Below are 22,775 nucleotides of genomic sequence, written 5' to 3'. Positions count from 1 at the left end.
TGTGTGTGTGTGTATGTGTGTATTTATGTACTTAGCTATAGTTTGGGGACAAATTTGTTCCCAAAAGTGAGTTAAATCGGACAAAGCCTCCCTTTGGGGACATTTTGGGACATCCTCATTTGGAAAAATGATACATACATAAATGAAAGGATGATTTTTTTAATTATGAGGGTTCTGTAGGGTTAGGTTTAGGGTTAGCTATAACATTGCCTGCGGAAGTAAGTAAAATCTGATAAAATTAAGGCTGGGAATTGATTCCAAATAGAATCGATTCCTCAATTCTGAGGCGTTGGGAATCGAGAATCGATTCGAAATGTTGGAATCGACTCCAAAGCTTGAGTCGATTCCTTCTGGGGAAACCGGTTGATATTTTCGGACTGTGTTTATTTCCTCAACCACTGAACTACTACACATTTTAGAAGCCTAACGGCACTAATACAATTTACAAAATGATTATAAAATTACTGCATCTTAACGATCATCAATTTGACTCAGAGTAAAATCTGCTACGTTTGTTCATCTGTATGAAGTAATCCCACAAGCCCTTCAACACATCTGCTTTCCAGACCTGGATAGTCTGCAGGTATTTTACTTTGGATGAAACTAATAATCAAGTAACATGCCAAATTTGTGACAGTAAATTGGCATACAGTAATAACTTGCCCGATGTTACAACACAAGTCTGCAACAAGAAGATGCAGAGTTGAGTCAGCTTCCCAGTTCACATCAATAAACCTGTATGTTAAAGTTTAAATGATCAACGTGCTGCACTTATTAAAGCGAGAATCTAACACTACTCGTTCTCAACATTTTTACAGTATTTAAAACCTTTTGCATATATTTATTTTTTTATTAGCCTACATTTTACACAATTTGACATCAACATGTTATAATAAGTAATAATTAATAATTCAAAAACAAAAACAAAAATGTTAAATACACTTTAAAATGAATATATATATATACATATTGTATAAACCAGTACAACAATGGATTTTTTAATAAAACTGAAATGTATTGTTTGGACATTTTATTCCATGTACAAAAGGTAGTGGACATTCTAATATAAAGCTCTTTCTAAACAAGAACTCATGAGTGGTAACAGACAATTTCTATGGTGCTTTTAAGATTATTTTCAGTAGTTCTTGGAAATACAGCCGCATCTACTCAAACTTCGCTCAAATTTATCTCATGGGATTGAAGCATCATGCTTTGGTATGTGTACATAGGACCTGATTTAATTTTAGAATGGACCTATTAAAAGTAAATGTTGTTCATGCTATTACAAATAGTGCAAAGAACGCTTTGTAGTGAGCTGTTTATTATGAGATTTAACTTTGCCTCCCGTTTTATTCGGAATCGAAAAATAGTCAATTAAATGGGTCAGGAATCAACTCTTAGAAATGATTCTAATGATTCCAAAACCAGGAATCGAATTCCCAAATTTCTGAAATCGAACAGCCCCAGATAAAATCTTTTGGGGACATTCTGGGAAGAATTCAATTGGAAAACCAATTTTCTAGAAATTAAGTTAAAGCTTTTGTTAAATCTAAAATTAGCTTCATATATAAACAACGAAATGTCCTAATTCTGAGATGTCAGTAAACATCTATGGATAGCTATAGAGCGCAATCATCCGTCTTGGTTCTGGAAGTATTTTTCTCATTCATTTCTGCCATTTGGATTTCATAAAATCCTTCATAAAAGAGTTGAAAGTCCAGAACCAAATCAACCAGCTCTGAGGTGAATCACAACATTACAACTTTAATTTGAAGAAATTATAGCTGTTTGAATTCACCTAACTCTCTCGTGAAGTATGTTCCTCTGTGGTAAACTGAGTGGAACTTCTGAATTCTCGGGTGAACGCACCAACGTGATGACTTCATGCAACAGTGACGTGAGGCATTCAGTGTTTACAGGAAGTGATTTTTTAAAGTTAATAATGTTTTAATTAGCGATTAGTTTTTCCCACAATCATATCGAATCACCAAATATGGTTTTTGGACCATCAAAAATTGGTTTTCATTCACTTGCATTGGATGAAGCTAAAAACCTGGGATACTTTCCTAAAAATCTTACATTCTGTTCTGATGAAGAAAGGTCATATACATCTTGGATGGCCTGAAGGTGAGTAAATTATCAGCAAATTAGCATTTTTGGTTGAACTATTCCTTTAATAATGTTCTTTTAAAGGAGTCACGTGATGCCATGCGAGGAGCGGACGTGTGAACGGCGAGCTCTGCGCACTTTGCTAGTTTTAATACTATTTGTGTTATAACCAGTGAGATTCGATACACCCTGATTCTTAAATGTTCTAGGAAGACAACATGTCAAAGAATTAAAAATCCTTGGGCTCTGGAGACATTAAAAGACACTTACATGCTCAAGCTGATTCCCCTCAGCGGCATGCCGAAAGCCCCGGACTCTGAACAGAAAGAAATCCGGCGTGAATTGATGAATGTGATGGCAATGATGACGAAGGTCATTGCAGACTTGGAGGATCTTGCTGTGATACGTCGATCGATCATGGCTATGGAGATGAAATTCTCTGAGATGGTTACAAGAATGTCAGATGCTGAGAAACGGATTGATTATCTGGAGTCATCGGAGAGGGAATTAGCTGCTAACCCGCTAGATCTGGAATGCATCTGGGAAAAACTGGAGGATTTGGAGAATCGGAATCGACGAAACAACGTCCGAATTGTTGGAAATCCTGAGCATGAGGAAGGCCGAGATATGGTAAAATTCCTAGATGTGCTCTTCCCAAGTCTGCTTGACATAACAGGCCATAAGTTGGAAAACGAGAGAGCCCACAGGGTCCCGGCTCGGAGATCCGCGGAGGGAGACAGGCCCCGATCAATTCTGGCCAAATTTCTGAGATAATCCAATAAAGATCTTGTGTTATGCGAGGCGAGGAGTAAAGGAACGTTTTCTTGGAAGAACCATAGCATTTTCTTGTTCCCAGACTTGGACGATGAACGATGAACGATTCAGGGAATGCAAGAAACTCTTACATCAACGGAAGGTCGCGTTTGCTCTGATGTTTCCGGCCAAACTGAGAATAGATACTAAGGATGACCGTAGAGAATTTACATGCCCACAGCAAGCATTGTCCTACATAAAGACATTGGAGTGAGTAAGCCATTTGGTGATTTTCATGTTGCCGCCTAGTGGACTCACTGAACATTCTCTTGACTGTTTGAGGAAACTGGGTGCCTTTTTTGTTTTGTTTTGTGCTGGTTATGCCTAGCGGGTGGAGTTTGTTTTGTGTAGTATCATTTCTTCAGGACAGCTTGTGGATGAATATGCTCGTTTTGGGTGCTTATGCCTCCTGTTGGCTGGAGTTGGTTTTGTGGAATATTTCTTGCAGGACATTGGAATGAGTTTGACTGCCTGAAGAACTGAACGGCCCATTTTTTTTTTTTTTTTTTGCTGGTTCCGCTAGCGGCTGGAGCTTGTTCTGTGGAGGAACATACCTTCGGGACAGTTATGTGGATGAATCTACAAATTTTTTTTTTTTTGTGTGTGTTTATTCCATTTATTGGCTGGTGTTTGTTTTATAGATTATCTTCTGTTGTGTAATTCTGTTTCACAAATTTTTGTAAAGAAACACCGGACTTGAGCAATCCAACGGCAAAGTTATCGTGGGGGCTCTCGTAGGCGTACGTGGACTGTTTGAGTTTAGAGGGATGAACACCGGTTGGCGCTGTCATGCACGGGGTTAATGCGCACGTTTTTCTTTTTTCTGTTTTTTTTGTTTTTGTTTTGGGGAAAGTTCAGGGGTTGATGGTTGCACCAATGTGGAATGTGGTCTTTATAATTTTTTTACATTTTTTTCATCAGTCCATAAGATTTATTCCAGAATAGATTTATATATATATATATATATATATATATATATATATATATATATATATATATATATATATATATATATATATATATATATATATATTAAAAAAAAGTCACTCATTTCATCTGTTGTTGATTGCTCAATTGGAAACATATTATTCTCAGATCACGCCCTGGTGAGTTTAGGTGTTGCCACATATGGAGAAAAAGAAATCATATAGTTGGTGCTTTAATGTGTCCCTTTTGCAAAATCCTGAATTCCAACAAATGCTAAAGGCTGAAATCAGTGTCTATATGGAGACCAACTGGTCCTCAGTATCATCTGTGGGTGTGGCTTGGGAGGCACTTAAGGCAGTTCTTAGGGGTTGGATCATACAGTATGTCTCATTCATCAAAAAATCCAAAGCACGGAAACTCGTGGAGTTGGAAAGGAATATTAAAAGTGCCGAGGCAGAGCTGAAGTGCCGAATGTCGTCTGATGGCCTCAGAGAATTAACCCGATTGAAATACAGATATAATACTATTTTGTCACGGAAAGTGGAGTTTTGGTTATTTATGGCAAGACAGTCATACTTTGAGTCGGGGGACAAAGCAGGGAAGCTTTTGGCTAGATATATAAACTAGAGAGAGTCTTTTTCTACCATTCCCTCAGTGAAATCTGCTGGTGGTGAAATATTCACCTCAGCCATTGATATTAATAATGTTTTTAAAGAATTCTATCTTGATCTCTATAGTTCCACATCTTCGTCTACTGATGAAGACATTAGAATCTTTGTGGAACCATTAGATCTCCCTAAATTGACGACTGAGCAAAAAAATTATCTTGATTCTGAGATAACCTTGGAAGAGTTTGGCGAGTTAATTAAGGCAAATTAGGTGTTATATTTGATACCAATCTGTGCTTTGAAAATCAAATTACCAATGTTTGTAGAACAGCATTTTTCCACCCGAGAAATATTGCTAAATTACGACACATGCTCTCTGTTGCTGATGCTGAAAAACTAATTAATGCATTCATGACCTCAAGACTAGATTATTGTAATGCATTACTGGGAGGATGTCCAGCAAGATCAATAAATAAACTTCAATTGGTTCAAAATGCAGCAGCCAGAGTGTTGACTAGACCCAAGAAATATGATCATATTAGCCCCATTTTATCGTCGTTACATTGGCTACCTGTTAAATTTTGAATTAATTTTAAAATTCTGTTAACTACATACAAAGCTTTGAATGGTCTAGCTTAACAGTACTTAAGTGACCTTCTGACATGCTATATACCATCACGTTCATTACGATCACAAAATCCTGGCCTGTTAATATTTCTAAGAATATCAGAATCCACAAAAGGAGGTAGATCCTTTTCATATTTGGCTCCTAAACTATGGAATAGTCTCCCTAACACTGTTCGGGATGCAGACACACTCTCTCAGTTTAAGTCTAGACTAAAGACTCATCTATTTAGCCAGATATACACCTAATTTATCCATCAACTCACAATTAGGCTGCTTTAGTTAGGCCTGCCAGAACCAGAAACATTCATAATGATCTGTAAATTTGCATAAAATTGAATGGAATATACGCTAATATTATTCTATTTGTTTCCATGTCTCAACACCGGGATTCATATCCTGAGGTCACCAGAGCCATCAGATCCAGCTCTGTTCCTGCTTGGTGTCGGACTCCACTGCTACGTGTCACTGAGTGATGACAACTAAATACAGCCTGTGCTAGCCAGACATCACTTCAGTTTTTTTTACTTCAGAGGATGAACTGATGCCAACTCCAACCATAAGACATGGGATACTTCATATGCCACTGCCTGAACCTTGGATTTAGGATGGACCCCTCCGAACCTCACCAAAATGACCTGCCGGTTGAACTGAGATGCACCTCACTGATCTCTGCCTGCATCACCTCGGTCTAATGATGGACTACACTCTTATAATGGAATACACAGACTATCAATTAATTGCCAACAAAAGCCTTCATCAGCCAACTAACAAAGGACAATGCATCTATGTGAACTTCTGCAATTAATCCAGGATGAACTTCAAATACATTAGTCATTAATCTTACAGTTCATACAAAATCTTTGTTTAAACACTGGACCTTAAAGCTCAATTTACAAATTTAAAACCATGACTTGCACTGCACACAAACAACTAATATTGTCATTATATTCATGCTGTTTAGCCAGAGGGGAACTGGCCCCTACAGTGAGTCTGGTTTCTCCCAAGGTTATTGTGTGTGTGCTCCATAATGTGGTGCTCGACGTGGCATGAACTCAATGGCGGTTCGTCAGATCATTGAACTGATGCAATGTTATGCAGTATATAACTTGCTAAAACCATCTGGCAAACTTTTTCTTTACACATGAGTGTGTGAATGGGGCTATGTGAAGGATAGGTGGTGATGAAGAGGGTAAAATTCAGGTATAATGGGTTGGGTCTGTTTGCCATGACGCATAGGGGCGGTGGCTTCCTCGAGTGGCTCAAGTTCCCTGGCGAAGGGGAAGGGTGGCCCGTGGGCTGTGGTGCGTGCTGTCATCCCTGTTACGCATCTAACCTGTGCTGGACCCTTCCTGCTCCTTTCCTTGTCCTACAAGGATGCCAGTGTGTGCACACAAGTTATTGATATATATGCGCATATGCAAAGTTAGTGAATGGGGCCTGTCATTTACATGCAGCAAACTGAACCCACAGGAATTACTCCAGACACGCATCCACTGAAGTTCATCCACACAGAAAAGTAATCCCATCTGAAAAGAACTTCACAGCTCAAAAAACTTCAATCATATGTGCATCACTGTAAATCTGTCATTCATTTGAACAAATGGAGTTAGAATCACTGTGTGTGGATGGATGGACAGAATGCCAACAACCAGCCAGAACTCAAAAACATCCTTGCAAGTATTTATCATGACGACAGTTTCTCTTCACAAATCAAGTAACTGTTTATCTTGTAGTCTCTGTCTCCATCCCAAATCATATTAAACATGATCTCACTGCTGATGTGCTCTCTGACACACGTGTTGTGCTCTAAGAATGTTGTTTCAAGTCTTTCAATAACAGTGTGTGTGTGCGTGTGTGTGTGTGTGTGTGTGTGTGTGTGTGTGTGTGTGTGTGAGTGTGTGTTTATTTGTGTGTGAGTGTGTGTGTGTGTGTGTGTGTTGAGTTGATCAGCTGAACACTGTTAAACAGATTGACAAAAAGAAACTCTTATGAGAGCAGCGGCTTTATCACAGATTATCACAGATTACCGTGTGTGTGTGTGTGTGTGTGTGTGTGTGTCTCACCTCGTGTGTGTGCAGCCGAACTTTTACTCCTCCATCTCAGAAACCGCATGATGCTGTAGCGCTCTCATACCCTACAGCACACACACACACATTCACACATGTATTTATTATGTTGTTTTGAACACCACATTACTGTTATTTTACTGACATGTTTTAGAGTTTTTCTAATTTCTAAAGATCAAGATTATCAATTGTAACTCCTGATAGAGCTTTAATAACACATCCACCAACCTCACCACAGACCTTCAGACTGTCCTGACTCTGTCTGTCTGTCTGTCTGTCGACAGTGAGTGTGTTGTTGTGTGTTTCCTGTGGACGCTTTTAGCAGTCGGTCTACAGTGTTCTCTCTGTAGCATCTCTTTCTCATTCCTCATGAGTGTGTTTGAGTGTGTGTTTGTCCTCTGGAGCTGCTGTCCTCTTCAGCGTCCTGGTTTTCAGAGGGTCTGCAGGGAGAAAAAAGACCTTCATATTTAGAAAGAACTCTCTCTCTCTCTCTCTCTCTCTCTCACACACACACACACACACATACACACACACACACACACACACAAAAACGAGATCATTTTCAGAATAATTCTAAACATATGGAGAAATCTAATTATGCAATTAAATCACTAAATTATACATTAATTATATATACCAATTAAAATAAAAAAAAAATAAATCAATAAAAACAATTATTTACAGTGTTTAGGGCTATCTAGCATTTATTTAAGGTGAAGTGTGTTATTTCTGGGCCACTAATCCTAAGAGCAAAAACAAACATTGTTTTCAAACAGATTTCTGAATACGCCCCCGTCTGTGATGTTCACACAAACAGATAGTCCCGCCCACAACTCACACCATTGGTCGAGTTGATGTTGTTGTGTCGGGCTGGACGGGTTGCTCAAAACAAACAGAGGAATACTTATAGCGCCACAGAGACACAGTGTTTACAGTTTATAAAGAAAATGAATCTTCAAATTCTTAATTTTAGTTGTCTCTGCATATTAAACTGGGATATTTAACACGGAAGAAGTTACACACTTCAGCTTTAATATCTGGACTCTATAAGCTACTGAAGGTTAATTGGTCTGTTGCTGTGGTGAAGAACACACAACCTCCTGGTTTCACGCTTGTAATTCCTGCCAGAACATTCATCCTGTAAATATGCCATCTTTAATTACAGATGAGATATTGGAGTGAGACTTCTCTTGCTATGGACTTATTTGAGCAGGAGGATGCAAGTCTCTGCTGATAAAACATTGTGTTAAAAACGGTATGGAAGAGTTTGTGTTTTAGATGAATATTTAAGATGCACTACGTAACGTTGTGCTCTCTAGCGATATCTGTGGTTGAAATTTAAAACGGCAAGCAATTTGTGGAAGAACACTTTACGTCAGTCGTGTTTCGGCACTGCTCCTCTGGCAGATGAATCTCATGATTTGAGTTTATCTGAACATCACCTGTGTGATCATGACTGGGAGAAATTCAGAGTCGGAGTGATAATGTGATATTTTCATGTTGATATTATATAATACAATTAAACATTTAAAACTAAAATAACTTGCTTTAATGAAGATAAATAACACTTTCATTTTCATATTTTGAATTAATGAACTGCACACTTTTCTGACACGACACTCAAAGCACTTTTACATAGAGAACAGGGGACTCTCCTCAATCACCACAGTTACCAGCATATTTTCATATGATTACTCAAGTGTTTTATCGACTATTAATGTTTGTATTGTATTATACTTATCCATTTAAGGGGTGAAACTTAAGATATGACTGATACGAGTTCAATGGAAGACTTTATTATTTTTACACTATGGCTGATAACCCTACAGCTCAGTGTTAATCTCCTCAACAAAATCACTGACGAAAACATTTGTTGACAAAGGGTTTTTTGATTTCGTCAACGATAAGATGAAAAATGTGCTATGATCTATACTATAATTAAATGATTTTATTAAAGCATAGGCTACTGTTGATGAAAATATGACAATAAAATTATACTGCAATATATTAACAGTGTAAGATATAAACAGAAAAAGAAACATCTTGAGAATCTGTAAAAAGAAGAAGATAGTAGATATAGATTCATCTAATCCAATAATCCAGTATGTTGGGGATTGAGTTTAACATGTTAACACCGGCAAAATTAACCGCTTTAAAATGGGATAAATACCTCATTCAAACGCATCCTATTTATACATGAGATTCATCAATATATCAACAACATTTATGGAACAACTTCAATCACAGTGAAGGGAATGAACAGGTGAACGAACTAAAGGAAGCGCATGTCAGAATATACGTTGTGAATCCATGGTTTCCATAAGAAACACGCTACACGCAATGTAATATCCTTTCATGGAAATGAAAAGCATGAAGAATTCAGAGTACAGTAGACTAACTTCTAATAAGTAGCTAATACTTCAGTCTATTCATTATTATTTCAGGACAGTATGTACATTTATACTGTATGTTTGATACATGTTTACAATAGAAAATGTTTATAATTTTTTTTTTATTTGATTAAAGTTTGGTCTGTTACAGTTTGACACTTTTTTGTCCATTTTGCATGACATCATCAAGTAAAAGATTTTCATTGACTAAACTTTTATGTCATTTTTGTCGGAGTAAAACTGATTAACATGAATGAACATGACATGATGAAATATTGACTATTTGTAAAGGACATTTTCATCAAAGACAAACTATGGAGGCCTGGGTATCTCAGCGAGTATTGACGCTGACTACCACCCCTGGAGTCGTGAGTTTGAATCCAGGGTGTGCTAAGTGACTCCAGCCAGGTCTCCTAAGCAACCAAATTGGCCCGGTTGCTAGGGAGGGTAGAGTCACATGGGGTAACCTCCTCGTGGTCGTGATTAGTGGTTCTTGCTCTCAATGGGGCATGTGGTAAGTTGTGCATGGATCGTGGAGAGTAGCATGAGTCTCCACATGCTGTGAGTCTCCGCGGTGTCATGCACAACGAGTCACATGATAAGATGCACGGATTGACGGTCTCAGAAGCGGAGGCAACTGAGACTTGTCCTCCACCACCCGGATTGAGGTGAGTAACCGCACCACCACGAGGACCTACTAAGTAGTGGGAATTGGGCATTCCAAATTGGGAGAAAAGGTGAAACTGTAATAACACTGTAAACTAAAAGCATAAAACGAGCAATGATGGGGATAAAATATACTTTATTTAACATGAAAATAATATGTACAAGAAGTCAGTTTCAGAAGTCATACGTGTTAGTAAATTTGCACAGTAACTTCACAGCTCAACATAGACCACGATCGGTAAACACACAAGTAATGTTCGATTCATAAAAGCATGACAACCCTACCAGACAACATACTGTATCCAGCATTATAGCAGGTAAACAACTTCATCAAAGGGATAAACATCCATCCAGACTGCAGTGATGCTGTCCTGAACATCAGCCGGAACACGTGACAGCTGACACTTCTTTCCTATGTTTACAGACGTGACGTCATGATGCAAAGAGGAACAACATAAGCCAGCGATTTCATACCAAATCTGACCCGACAGCTCAAAAAACAAATCATTTTTATAGGCTTACCGTAGTGAATCGGGGTAAGAACATTGTTTTAAACACCGATTATGTACTCAATCAATAATGGCAATTTGTTCATTTTTAACCAAAAAATCTTACATAGTGCAACTTTAAGGTTAAGATTTCTGCACAACAAGCAGCACCAAACGGAATTACAAAAATAACAACTGCATGTCAATCAATCTAATAGCTATCAATATCAGATGTGTGTTTATGGCGTTTTATGAGCTATCTGATCAGTACAAACACATGTAGTGACCAAGTGTAAATTCCCCATACTGACATATTGATTAAACATTGAACAAATCGCACAGCAGCCTTCAGGGTTTGGATTTTGTGAATGGAGACTTTCAATCACAGGACAGAAAGACATGAAGCTCCAAATCAAGAAAGACCAAGAACTGAGTGATGTAGATGAGAGATCACAGAACTGCCATGAAAGATTCCCACAGGTACTAAAGCAAACAAACTTCTCTCAGACGAGGAAAAAGAGCAGCTTGTGAAGATCTGCCTCGAATGTTCCTGTTTCTGTGGTGAATGTAAGCGACACACAGTCAGAGTTTTCTTCTTTGGGAAGTTTTTAACACCATTTGTTTGCTATTTGGTGTCAAATTTGGAAAGGAAACACAAAGGGTCAATTATTGAGCAGCAGCATACTCTACACTACCCTTCAAAAGTTTGGTCACTAAAACATTTTTGTTCTTGAAATAAATTGATGCTGATCTTCGATCAGATGCATTCAATTGATCAGAAACACAGCCTTAAACATTAGTAATGCTGCAAAAGTTATCACTGTTTTATTTGGAAAAGTGATGTTAAAAAGCCCCATTTTTAGCAGTCAATACTCATGTCATGTAATCCTTAAGACATTATTCTCTTGTGCTAATCTTGTACTCAAGAAACAAATTATTTTTGCAAGAACAGTGGAAAACAGTTGTGCTATCCAATTAAGTCTTTTTCCAGTTGCTGTATTCAGAACACTTTTCTACAAGTCACTTTGCACTTCCAAGTCAACCTTTGGTTTGAAGAATGGCCAAAAAGAACCAAATCTCTCTAGAAATGTGTTGTTCTATTGTTCTTTTATCAACAACAAGAAGACAGGATCATCAGTCTCTAGTTTGAGAAAAAGACTCTTCACAGCTCCTAAACGATCCAGAACACGACAAACACCATCTACACCAGTGAAGAGAAAACTCTGGGATGATGGCATTTCAGGCAGACTTTTTCAACTGGAAAAAAAGACAGAAAAGGTGCAAAAGAACTTAAAAGACTGAGTGGTATATGATTAGAAATTAGTACTATTTATGGATGAACTTAAGTTGGAGGTGTTGAGCTTTGGTTAGAAGAGTCTGATCATTCATAAGGTCCATAACAATTGTCCTACAAACTAATGACATGTTTGGGAAGTGCCTCAGAAAGCATGTGATGAAACATCACCTGAAGATCTTAATAAACGGATTGCTAGAATACCTGAGGTGTAACTGCTGCAAGTACTGAAACGTTCCTGTTGGTTTTGAGCAACATGAACACTTGAACAAACTGACACGTTAAAGGATGATTGTTTGTTTATATGTGTTTTCTCTCTGCGTGTCTTGTAGGTGTTGGTGTTGCTGGAGGTGAGTCTGGCAGGGATAAACAGGTGTGAATGTGTGAGTCTAAGCAGCCTGCAGGGGGCAGAACAGCACGCATCATTCAGGTGTCCGGATAAGACATTTCTATTACAGGTTTATTTTTATGTCACAATCAATGTGAGGATTGTTCAAATATTTCCTTTCAGAAGCAGTAAATAGTAATCATGATCATGCAAATGGGTTGTTGAACAGACATTGTTTAAAATCAGTTTCTACCAGAGTTGGAGTCTTGATCTTGTGGTCTTAAAATGCAGTCTTGTCTTGATCTGGATCTCGTTACTCAGTGTCTTGGTCTAGGTCTCAACACTTAAAGTTTTGGTCTGTATCTGGGTCTCGGCTTATGGTCTGTCAAGACCACAGTGTATTACCAGTGCACTAAATTTTATAATTATTTCAACAACTAGTTGACATGGCATCTTCACCATTACTGTAAATTTGCAAGTACTTCTGTCTCTGTGTCATCATACATGTTTTGACAAGCACTGTTTCGCTCATCACATGAACGTAAGTGCAAGAACTAAGGTCTAACACACAAAGCAATCATTAGTGATTTATGGTGATAATGGCCATGACTTTATTCACGGTAGTCACTGGACCCAATTGTTAATTTGCAGGAATTGTAAGTGGGAGTGGCCAGTATTCTTATGAGTGTAGTGCTGCAGGATTGTGACTAAAATCATAATTCAAGATTATTTCCCTTGATATTGTATTCACTATTAATCATTTCAATTAATACATTTATTGCATGCCGTATTATTTATGTAGCTACACAGCTCCCAAACAAGCTGAGAACTGTGTTCCTCAATTGTTCATTGCTGTTCTTTGCATCAGTAAATCAAGACTTCACATTGTTCCTCTTAGCAGCATGAAAAACAACTGTTATTCAAGTTGTGATTATACTGTATACAGAAAGCGAGCAAAGAACACTCCCTTTGTAATCACTGAAGCTGTCAATCACTTCAGTTCAGCATGAACTCATTGACTGAGTTCTGCACTCTCGCCAAAACTCCCATTATAATCAATGAAGCTGTCTACACTGCACAATAAATATCTTATTTACATCGTTTCTACACCTTGTTTTTTAATATGACATCATCTGCTAGAGTGCAGCAGCAGAACTCAGTCTGTGAGTGCGCGCTGAATGGATTTCTTCTGTGCCGGTGACTGTACGTTTCCACCGGTGCGTTTTGAGTGAAGGTGAGCAAGCGTTTTCAATTCATTCCTATGGAAATCAAGCGCCATGCTCACGAGGTGCATTGTAGGATTGATAGCAGTGCGGAGAAATTTAGATTTCTCGGCTTTATTCAAATGAGAAAGAAAAACAGCAGGTGGCAGCCAATCACTGTGAGCTTCAAATATGCCTTCAATACTGGGGTTTCTGCTGGATTCAGTGCTTTAATCAGATCATCATGTATATTTCTGAATTCAAATGATGGTTTCACACATTCATTGTGGCAATACTGCTGGGTACGCAAAAGTGTTACAAATCAACAATGTTTGTGTATTATGCCACAATCATGCCACGGTCCAAATCACTGAGATCACATTTTTCCCCCATTCTGATGGTTGATGTGAACATTAACTGAAGCTCCTGACCCGTATCTGCATGATTTTATGCACTGCTGCCACATGATTGGCTGATTACATAATTGCATGGATGATTGTTGGTGCCAGATGGGCTGGTTTGAGTATTTCTGGGATTTTCACACACAACAGTCTCTAGAATTTACTCAGAATGGTGCCAAAAACAAAAAACATCCAGTGAGCGTCAGTTCTGTGGATGGAAACACCTTGTTGATAAGAGAGATCAACAGAGAATGGTCAGACTGGTTTGAACTGATAAAGTCTACGGTAACTCAGATAACCACTCTGTACAATTGTGATGAGAAGAATATAATCTCTGAATGCTATTCTGAGATGCGGGTTGGTGCTGTTTTGGTGGCACGAGGGGGACCTACACAGTATTAGACGGGTGGTTTTAATATTGTGGCTGATCGGTGTAACTGTTTAATATCATAAATTATTGCTGCAATAAATTCAGAATCTTGGTTCATTAAAATGTACTGCCTGGTTCTTGGGCCGACAGGTCTTGGTCTGGGTCTTGGTCTTGAAGGGTCTAGTCTTGGTCTGGGTATTAGAGGGTCTAGTCTTGGTATAGGTGTTAGAGGGTCTAGTCTTGGTCTTGGAGGGTCTAGTCTTAGTCTAGGTATTAGAGGGTCTTGTCTTGGTCTGGGTCTTAGAGGGTCTAGTCTTGGTCTGGGTCTTAGAGGGTCTAGTCTTGGTCTGGGTCTTAGAGGGTCTAGTCTTGGTCTGGGTCTTAGAGGGTCTAGTCTTGGTCTAGGTCTTAGAGGGTCTAGTCTTGGTCTGGGTCTTAGAGGGTCTAGTCTTGTTCTAGGTCTTAGAGGGTCTAGTCTTGGTCTAGGTCTTAGAGGGTCTAGTCTTGGTCTATGTATTAGAGTGTCTCGTTTTGGTCTAGGTATTAGAGAGTCAAGTATTGGTCTGGGTCTTGCAGGGTCTGGTCTTGACTACACCTCTGGTCTCTCTGCTAAATTAGGGCCAAAAACTCCAAATCTGTTTGTGTGTACAAGTTTATCAGTAAACGGTCAAGTGGGCTGAAAAGAAAAATTTACTTTCTGAATAGATTTGTACTTCTTTGTTGAAAATCTCAAATCAATACAAATGGATCTTTCCTAACCCTGACTCCTAACCCTAACCCATATCACCTGACCCCCGACCCTATCCCTAATGTCTGTTAAGATCCACAATTCAACATCAGAAGAAGAGAACTGAGACTGTAATGTGAACAAGCTCAATATGCTTCAAAGCACGTAACCAGCAACATGAACAAAATATATTGAGAACAAAATAATTTTCTCTGTCAGCATCTACTCACCCTCAGGATTTTCTTTTCCACACTGCAAAAAGCAATATTAGTGTATTAAAGTATTTCTGTTTTATTTTCTGGGAATATTTATCTACACGTCCTTAAAACCAGACAAAAGTGCTTGAGAAGCAGAAAGGCATTCGATATTAAGTCTTGTTTTCAGAGAAATGTAACAAAATTTGGTGTGGTTTATGCGTATAACAAGAAAAGAAAAAAACTGATTGCCAACACACTTGTTTTCCCTCTGAATTGGAAAATAGTTTTTTCTTATTCTAAGCATAAACGTTACTTAATGTTGTTAGACTTCTCTGAAAACAAGACAAAGTATCTTGTCATTTTGCCAAAATATGGCAAAAATAAATAAAATGATAAACAGTGAAAGTGAATGGGAACTGGGGCTCTCAGGCACCAAAAAGGACAAAAACTACCATAAAAGTAATCCTTGTGATTCGTGTGCTATATTTCAAAGCTGTACGATAGCATTCAAATCTGGTGCATTTATGATGGACGCTGTGGTGTGCAGGTGGAGCAGACGAAAGCAGGGCCAGTCGATGGCGTGTCCGGGGCCGGCGAGCCCGTCTCTCTCTCCTCTCTCTCCCCTCTCTGCTTTCTCTCTCTCTGACGCCCTGGCCGTCAACATCCGTCAACATCCCCATCCGACAATCACGGGACTCATTAGAGCAACAATTAGGCCAGCGCTGGCCCTGCTTGGAAGTTGCACATGAATGCCCCCTCAAGTCGTAATTATGACTGGGAAACATGGAGATCATTTTTATACCCGTGTTTTAGAGTTGAGAGGAGACGTAAACGTTCAACATGACAGAGGATATTACAGTTTCGGTAGAGAAAGATGCTTTATTCATTTTTGTATATGCAGCTGCCTTGTTATCGGCATGCTATTTCTGTCATAAACATATACGTACATTAGTAACCGTTTGATGCATAGTGCACATTTTCTTTTCTACAGAAAGTAGCACATATTGGACCAAAATTACATTACCGTGAGCGAGCTGACTAACGTGTTTCAGTGGCAAAATAAGAGTTCCCCAAAACATGCAAGAATGAACCAGACGTCCTCTATGTTTCATGTTCATGTGTGTGAGAAAATGATTTTTCACTGGCTGCATGATTTGGTTATTGACATCTGTAATGTGTTTGCATACTGTAAATAAAAATAGAATGTTTTAAATAAAATGAGTTTACTGTTATAGGGAATAATTTCTATACTTAATATAAAGGCGTGGATAGCAAGCTTCCTAAAAATGTATTCCTTCCAAATGGTATTTGATTGTTTCGTAATTGTGTTGTACGTTTTATACAAGCTTAACTTTTATGATAGGGCTGCACAATTACAACAAAATTGTCAATTATTTCTATTTATGTTGTAATTGCGATTCATTTTGAATAAACAAAAACAAAACAAATCTGTTTAAACTTTTAATAATATAATACGCAGAGATCGATTGTTTTTGACACAACTGGAGTAACCTCAACGGACTACTGTAATTGACACGGTTAGTTAATTGTGTCAGCTGTAATTGTAATCTTGATTATTTATTTAATTAATTGTGCAGCCCTAGCATACAATACCTTACGATTTTGCCAACTGGTTATCTTGTATGAATTATTCTGAGTTTGTCGTGACACTGTTGGATCAGTGCGAGAGAGTGTGTTAATGAAGAGGATGTTGAAGAGTGTGTCCGAAGTCAGCTTGAGCCAATTACAGCTTTATTACTGACGAGCCCACTGTAATCTCTAATTACTTCAATCAATTTAAGACCACTACCACTCATCTGAGGGGCTATTAAGAGCAGTGTGTGTGTGTGTGTGTGTGTGTGTGTGTGTGTGTGTGATGTAAAGTGGGTTATTCAGTGTGTGTGTGTGTGTGTGATGTAAAGTGGGTTATTCAGTGTGTGAGTGTGTGTGTGTGTGATGTAAAGTGGGTTATTCAGTGTATGTGTGTGTGTGTGATGTAAAGTGGGTTATTCAGTGTGTGAGTGTGTGTGTGTGTGTGTATGTGTGTGTGTGTGATGGTAAAGTGGGCTATATTGTGTGTGTGTGTGAGATGTAAAGTGGGTTATTCAGTGTATGTGTGTGTGTGTGAGATGTAAAGTGGGCTATATTGTGTGTGTGTGTGATGGTAAAGTGGGCTATATTGTGTGTGTGTGTGTGTGTGTGTGTGATGGTAAAGTGGGCTATATTGTGTGTGTGTGTGTGTGTGATGGTAAAGTGGGCTATATTGTGTGTGTGTGTGTGTGTGTGTGATGGTAAAGTGGGCTATATTGTGTGTGTGTGTGTGTGTGTGTGATGGTAAAGTGGGCTATATTGTGTGTGTGTGTGTGTGTGTGTGATGGTAAAGTGGGCTATATTGTGTGTGTGTGTGTGTGTGTGTGTGTGTGTGTGAGATGTAAAGTGGGTTATTCAGTGTATGTGTGTGTGTGTGTGATGGTAAAGTGGGCTATATTGTGTGTGTGTGTGATGGTAAAGTGGGCTATATTGTGTGTGTGTGTGTGTGTGATGTAAAGTGGGTTATTCAGTGTGTGAGTGTGTGTGTGTGTGTGTGTGATGTAAAGTGGGTTATTCAGTGTGTGAGTGTGTGTGTGTGTGTGTATGTGTGTGATGTAAAGTGGGTTATTCGGTGTGTGTGTGTGAGTGTGTGTGTGTGTATGTGTGTGATGTAAAGTGGGTTATTCAGTGTGTGAGTGTGTGTGTGAGTGTGTGTGTGATGTAAAATGGGTTATTCAATGTGCGTGTGTGTGTGTGTGTGTGTGTGTGTGTGTGTGATGGTAAAGTGGGCTATATTGTGTGTGTGTGTGTGATGTAAAGTGGGTTATTCGGTGTGTGTGTGTGTGTGTGTGTGTGTGTGTGCGTATGTGTGTGATGTAAAGTGGGTTATTCAGTGTGTGTGTGTGTGTGAGTGTGTGTGTGATGTAAAATGGGTTATTCAATGTGTGTGTGAGTGTGTGTGTGTGTGATGTAAAATGGGTTATTCAATGTGTGTGTGCGTGTGTGTATGTGTGTGATGGTAAAGTGGGCTATATTGTGTCTGTGCGTGTGTGTATGTGTGTGATGGTAAAGTGGGCTATATTGTGTGTGTGTGTGTGATGGTAAAGTGGGTTATTCAGTGTGTGAGTGTGTGTGTGTGTGTGTGATGTAAAGTGGGTTATTCAGTGTGTGTGTGTGTGTGTGTGATGTAAAGTGGGTTATTCAGTGTGTGTGTGTGTGTGTGTGATGTAAAGTGGGTTATTCAGTGTGTGTGTGTGTGTGTGTGTGTGTGTGGTCAGGTTGGGATTGTTACTTTAGAAATGTATTCCACTACAGATTACAGAATACATGCTGTTAAATGTAATTTGTAACGTATTCCGTTAGATTACTCAAGGTCAGTAATGTAATCTAAATACTTTGGATTACTTCTTCAGCACTGGTAGATTTTTTCACTTGTTTTGACTATAAAAACTCTGCCAGTACAGTAAGACAAAATACAGGTTAAAAATACATTCTCTGAAAAACCCAAATATGTTGTTTTTAAAACCAGATAAATCAAATTGATCTTGTTTTAAGGATTTTTAGATATTTTTACAGGAAAACAATACAAAAATATTATCAAGAATATGATTTTTGCCCTAATATCAAAGATCTTACTAGAAAAAAAGAAATGATGATCTAACGTGAATTTTCTTGATAAATAAATATGATTGTACCTGGTAACATGTGCATGTAAAATGGCTAGAAATAGCATTTGAACTTAGCGTAAAGCTGACAATTTACACAAGGTTTACTTCTATTTCTTCTGCTCCAAACTTACTTCAAACTTACTTCTCTGTCTGCTCGTATGAATGTAACACATCATAAGAAAGTGTTTCACCGCTGTTCAAATGCACTTTGGATCGCATCATTTAAATGTATAAATGTTTTCCATCTGAAAGGACTAAATATTAAATGAAACAAATGACAATAAAATGCAAAGTAATCTCTTCAGTAATCTAAATACTTTTTGAATGTAACTGTATTCTAATTACCAATGATTTAAATTGTAACTGTAGTGGAATACAGTTACTTATATTTTGTATTTTAAATACGTAATCCCGTTACATGTATTCCCTTACTCCACAACCGTGTGTGTGTGTGTTCAGTGTTGGCTCTGACAAATATAGGTTGGAGGATCCAGAGTTTGTAGGGTACAACAGAGACCAGAGGGAAGAGTTCGGCCCATTTGGGTCGGCCCAGTTTCTTAAACTGGGACTGCGCTCCACTACCTGAGCTCTCCGCTGAGAGAAAACTGTGTGTGTGTGTTTTATGCACAAATGTGTGTGAGAAGTCGAACCCTCAATTGCTCACAGTCACATAAACACACAGTGAAATGTTTAGCGCGGTTAAGAGAGGTGAAAGTATTTCTCACAGATTCGAACAAACTGTTTACACTCTGACAAGCTCATGTCTCAATGTGCATACTTTATTATTATATAGTATGCAAAAAACAGTACATCAAATTAGTGGGATGTTTGACCTGCTGCATCTGCCGAGATTCTAACGTGTGCATTAACTGAAACACTTGACTGTCCCGTTACAAGAGCATGCTACATTAAAAATAAAAGGCAGAGAACTGTGAGTCACAGTACAAGTGCTATAGATGCCAAGAAAGTTGTTCCTTGTGGTTAAATTACACTTATTTAAAGGGACAATTAACCCAAAAATGAAAACAGTCATTTACTCACCCTTACTTCATTCCTAACAAGTATGACTTTTTCTTATGTGGAAAAAAAAAGGAAATAATGTAATGAATGTCCCGTTGGCTAAACTTAATATAATAGCAGTACAGTGACTCAATTTCACGCTTAATAATGCAACCGAGAGTGTCATAAATGTAGTCTACATGACTCTTGCATCATACTCTTCTGAAGTCATGTGATTCACATGATTACTTCGTAAGATGAAAAGACCTTAATTTGTGCCATTATTCAGAAGAGTCATATGGGGTTGGAATGACTAGAGAGCAAACTGTTTCATTTTTGGGTGGCTATTCCCATAAACCTCCACTTTCACTTTTACATTCTTCTTCTGTTTTTCGGCAGTTCACATTCTTCGTGCATATCAGCACCTACTGGTCAAGGCTGTTCAAAGGTGGAGATTTAAAGAAAAAAGGACTTAAATATTGTTTTAAAAGCTGTTTCTCACGCACACATATTATATCACATCTGAAGATATAGATTAAACCACGAGTCCTATGGATTACTTTTATGCTGCTTTTATCTCATTTAGGAGCTTCTAAGTTCTGGTCACCATTCACTTGTATTGTATGGACCTACAGAGCTGAAATATTCTTCTAAAAATCTTCATTTGTGTTCTGCAGAATAAAGAAAGTCATACACATCTGGGATGGCATGAGGGTGAGTAAATGATGACAGAATTGACATTTTTGGTTGAACTATCCCTTTAAGGGGCTCTGTAGAAAACATGTTTTATTCTTGAAGTAAATCTAAATGTACAGATAGCTGTAAGACTTGCAGTATCCTGCCAAAAACCCTGAAGGAGAAGCAGTGCTGAGAGAGAAACAATAAATGAATGTGTGACTTATAAACGGTCCCCCTGACAGCACATCATTTTGTGTTATAGTTGTTAATCATTCTGATTTAATTTTGTATGTTTATTGTGTCCTCATGTATGTACTGCACTCAATTAAGATGTTTCTCTTGTTCTGTTTAACACTAATATTGATTTGTTATGGCAAGACATGCTAATAAAGCATGTTGAGATTAATTAAATTGAACTGCCAGAGAACATTCACACAGAATTATCACTCGATAAATGATAGAATGCATTGCAATGAGCCCAACTGCACAATATATTTATTCTACACACAGCTGAGACGTGTGAGGAGGGGTGATTGATAACTTCTAGATCTAACACATACCAGCAGTCAAACGAGAACATACACACACAGATCACAGCACACACTCACCAAACAGAGCCAATGTGAACATCCGTGTTAAAGTCCTTGTATGAATCCAGCGTCCCATTCACACTGAATGAAGAAACGGTTTCACTTCACATTTAGTCCGATTGTAAAAGAGCAGAAAGAGTGGCGTGTGTTTGCTCATCTGGAAAAGCGTTGCAGTTCAGTGTCATGAATAAACTGAGTTTCCTCGGGGGGAAAAAAAGAAGACACAAAAGCTGGGTCCAGACGTGTCATCCAGTGAGATCACCAGCAAATACAATGATCAACATTCCCACAGAAAAACGGATGGATGATGGAGGGAAACTCACACACACTAACACATACACCTGAAACAATGCAACTTTATGTGGTGTGATTGTACAGCAGCTGAACACATTAATCACTCTTCCTCTAATCAACACACTGATTATGAGCGCTGATGCATGAATAAGAAAGAGCTGCAGGTAAATGAATGAAATGCATCAGGAGTAACGACAGAACACACATAAAGATGAAAGACAGACAGAGAGAGACAGAGAGAGAGAGACATGTGGGGTGAAAGTCTAATGAACCTTATAGACAGAATATAGGATTATGAATATGGGATGTATAGGATTATATACACAATTAGATAGGATTATGTATGGATTCACAGCTGAGGCATGTATGAGAGTGATGTGTGCAAACACACACACATGTGACGGAGCAGTAGACTAGAGGGAAAGAGACAGGTGAAGGATGAGTGTATGAGGATCTATATGAGGTTGTAATGGTACAGTATAGACACACACACACAAACACTGATTGAGGTAAGACACACGTCCCTCTCTCTGTCACATACTGCATGTGTGTGTTCATGTGTGTGGTTTTCAAACAGAACACACACAGAAACACACAACGGGGAACACAGATCAACCTACCTACAACCACAACACACCAGCATCAGGAATGATGGAGGGAGAGCAGAAACTCAAGAAGAGGTCAGAACACACACTCCTCCGCCGCTCATCAATACAAGAAATTATAGATGAGATAGATGGAGAAGGAGACGAGCAGGCAGATGATGGACAGAGAGAGCAAATGAGAAGAGAGTGCACCTCCCACGATCACGACGAGGAAGAAAAAGAACAAAAAAACGAAAGAAAAAAGCGAAAACTGCACCGCCTCCGTCTGTGCTGCTCTTTTGGAGGGTGTGTGTGTCCCTCCCTCTGACACCTCACACAAACACCTGCTCGCAACACACACGCCGCTGTCGGCACACACACGCTGCATCTGTACCGCTGCGCAAAACACACACACTTCACTGCTGCCTGTATGAGAGAGAGAGAGAGAGAGAGAGAGAGAGAGAAAAGCACTAGACAGATCTAACGCTCCCTCTCTCTATCAGCCCTCTCTCTATCCTGCTAGGGGGTCAGCATTAGTATGCAATGAGAGGGAGAGAGTGAAAGAGAAAGAGTAGAGATGGAGGTGTGAAGTGGCAATGAACAGAAATTAGCAGTAGAATGTCTCCCTCTAGTGGATGAGCAGTGTAACATAATTAAAGTCAATGTGTCTGTTGGGTTCTGTCCGAAAACCTACTGAGCTGCCTTGCTGCTTCCTCACT

At 38.7% G+C, this 22,775-nt stretch overlaps 1 protein-coding gene across 2 annotated transcripts in view; it reads right to left on the bottom strand.

The window, feature by feature from the left end:
* The window catches only part of grin2ba (glutamate receptor, ionotropic, N-methyl D-aspartate 2B, genome duplicate a), a 76,675-nt gene extending 54,407 nt beyond the window's left edge, over nt 1-22,268 (bottom strand). The window contains exons 1-4 of one of the 2 annotated variants that reach the window (XM_051713784.1): nt 22,093-22,268; nt 21,197-21,379; nt 7,379-7,590; nt 7,148-7,218 (exon numbers count right to left, since the gene is read on the bottom strand). The gene's annotated coding sequence lies outside the window, so the exon portion shown is untranslated. The remainder of the gene's footprint in view (nt 1-7,147; nt 7,219-7,378; nt 7,591-21,196; nt 21,380-22,092) is intronic. The other variant, XM_051713785.1, reaches the window with a different exon arrangement.
* Nucleotides 22,269-22,775: the final 507 nt, after the last annotated feature.

Source organism: Myxocyprinus asiaticus, chromosome 13, assembly GCF_019703515.2.
Source record: "Myxocyprinus asiaticus isolate MX2 ecotype Aquarium Trade chromosome 13, UBuf_Myxa_2, whole genome shotgun sequence".
NCBI lineage: Eukaryota > Metazoa > Chordata > Actinopteri > Cypriniformes > Catostomidae > Myxocyprinus > Myxocyprinus asiaticus.
This window is presented reverse-complemented; position numbering and strand designations above follow the sequence as displayed.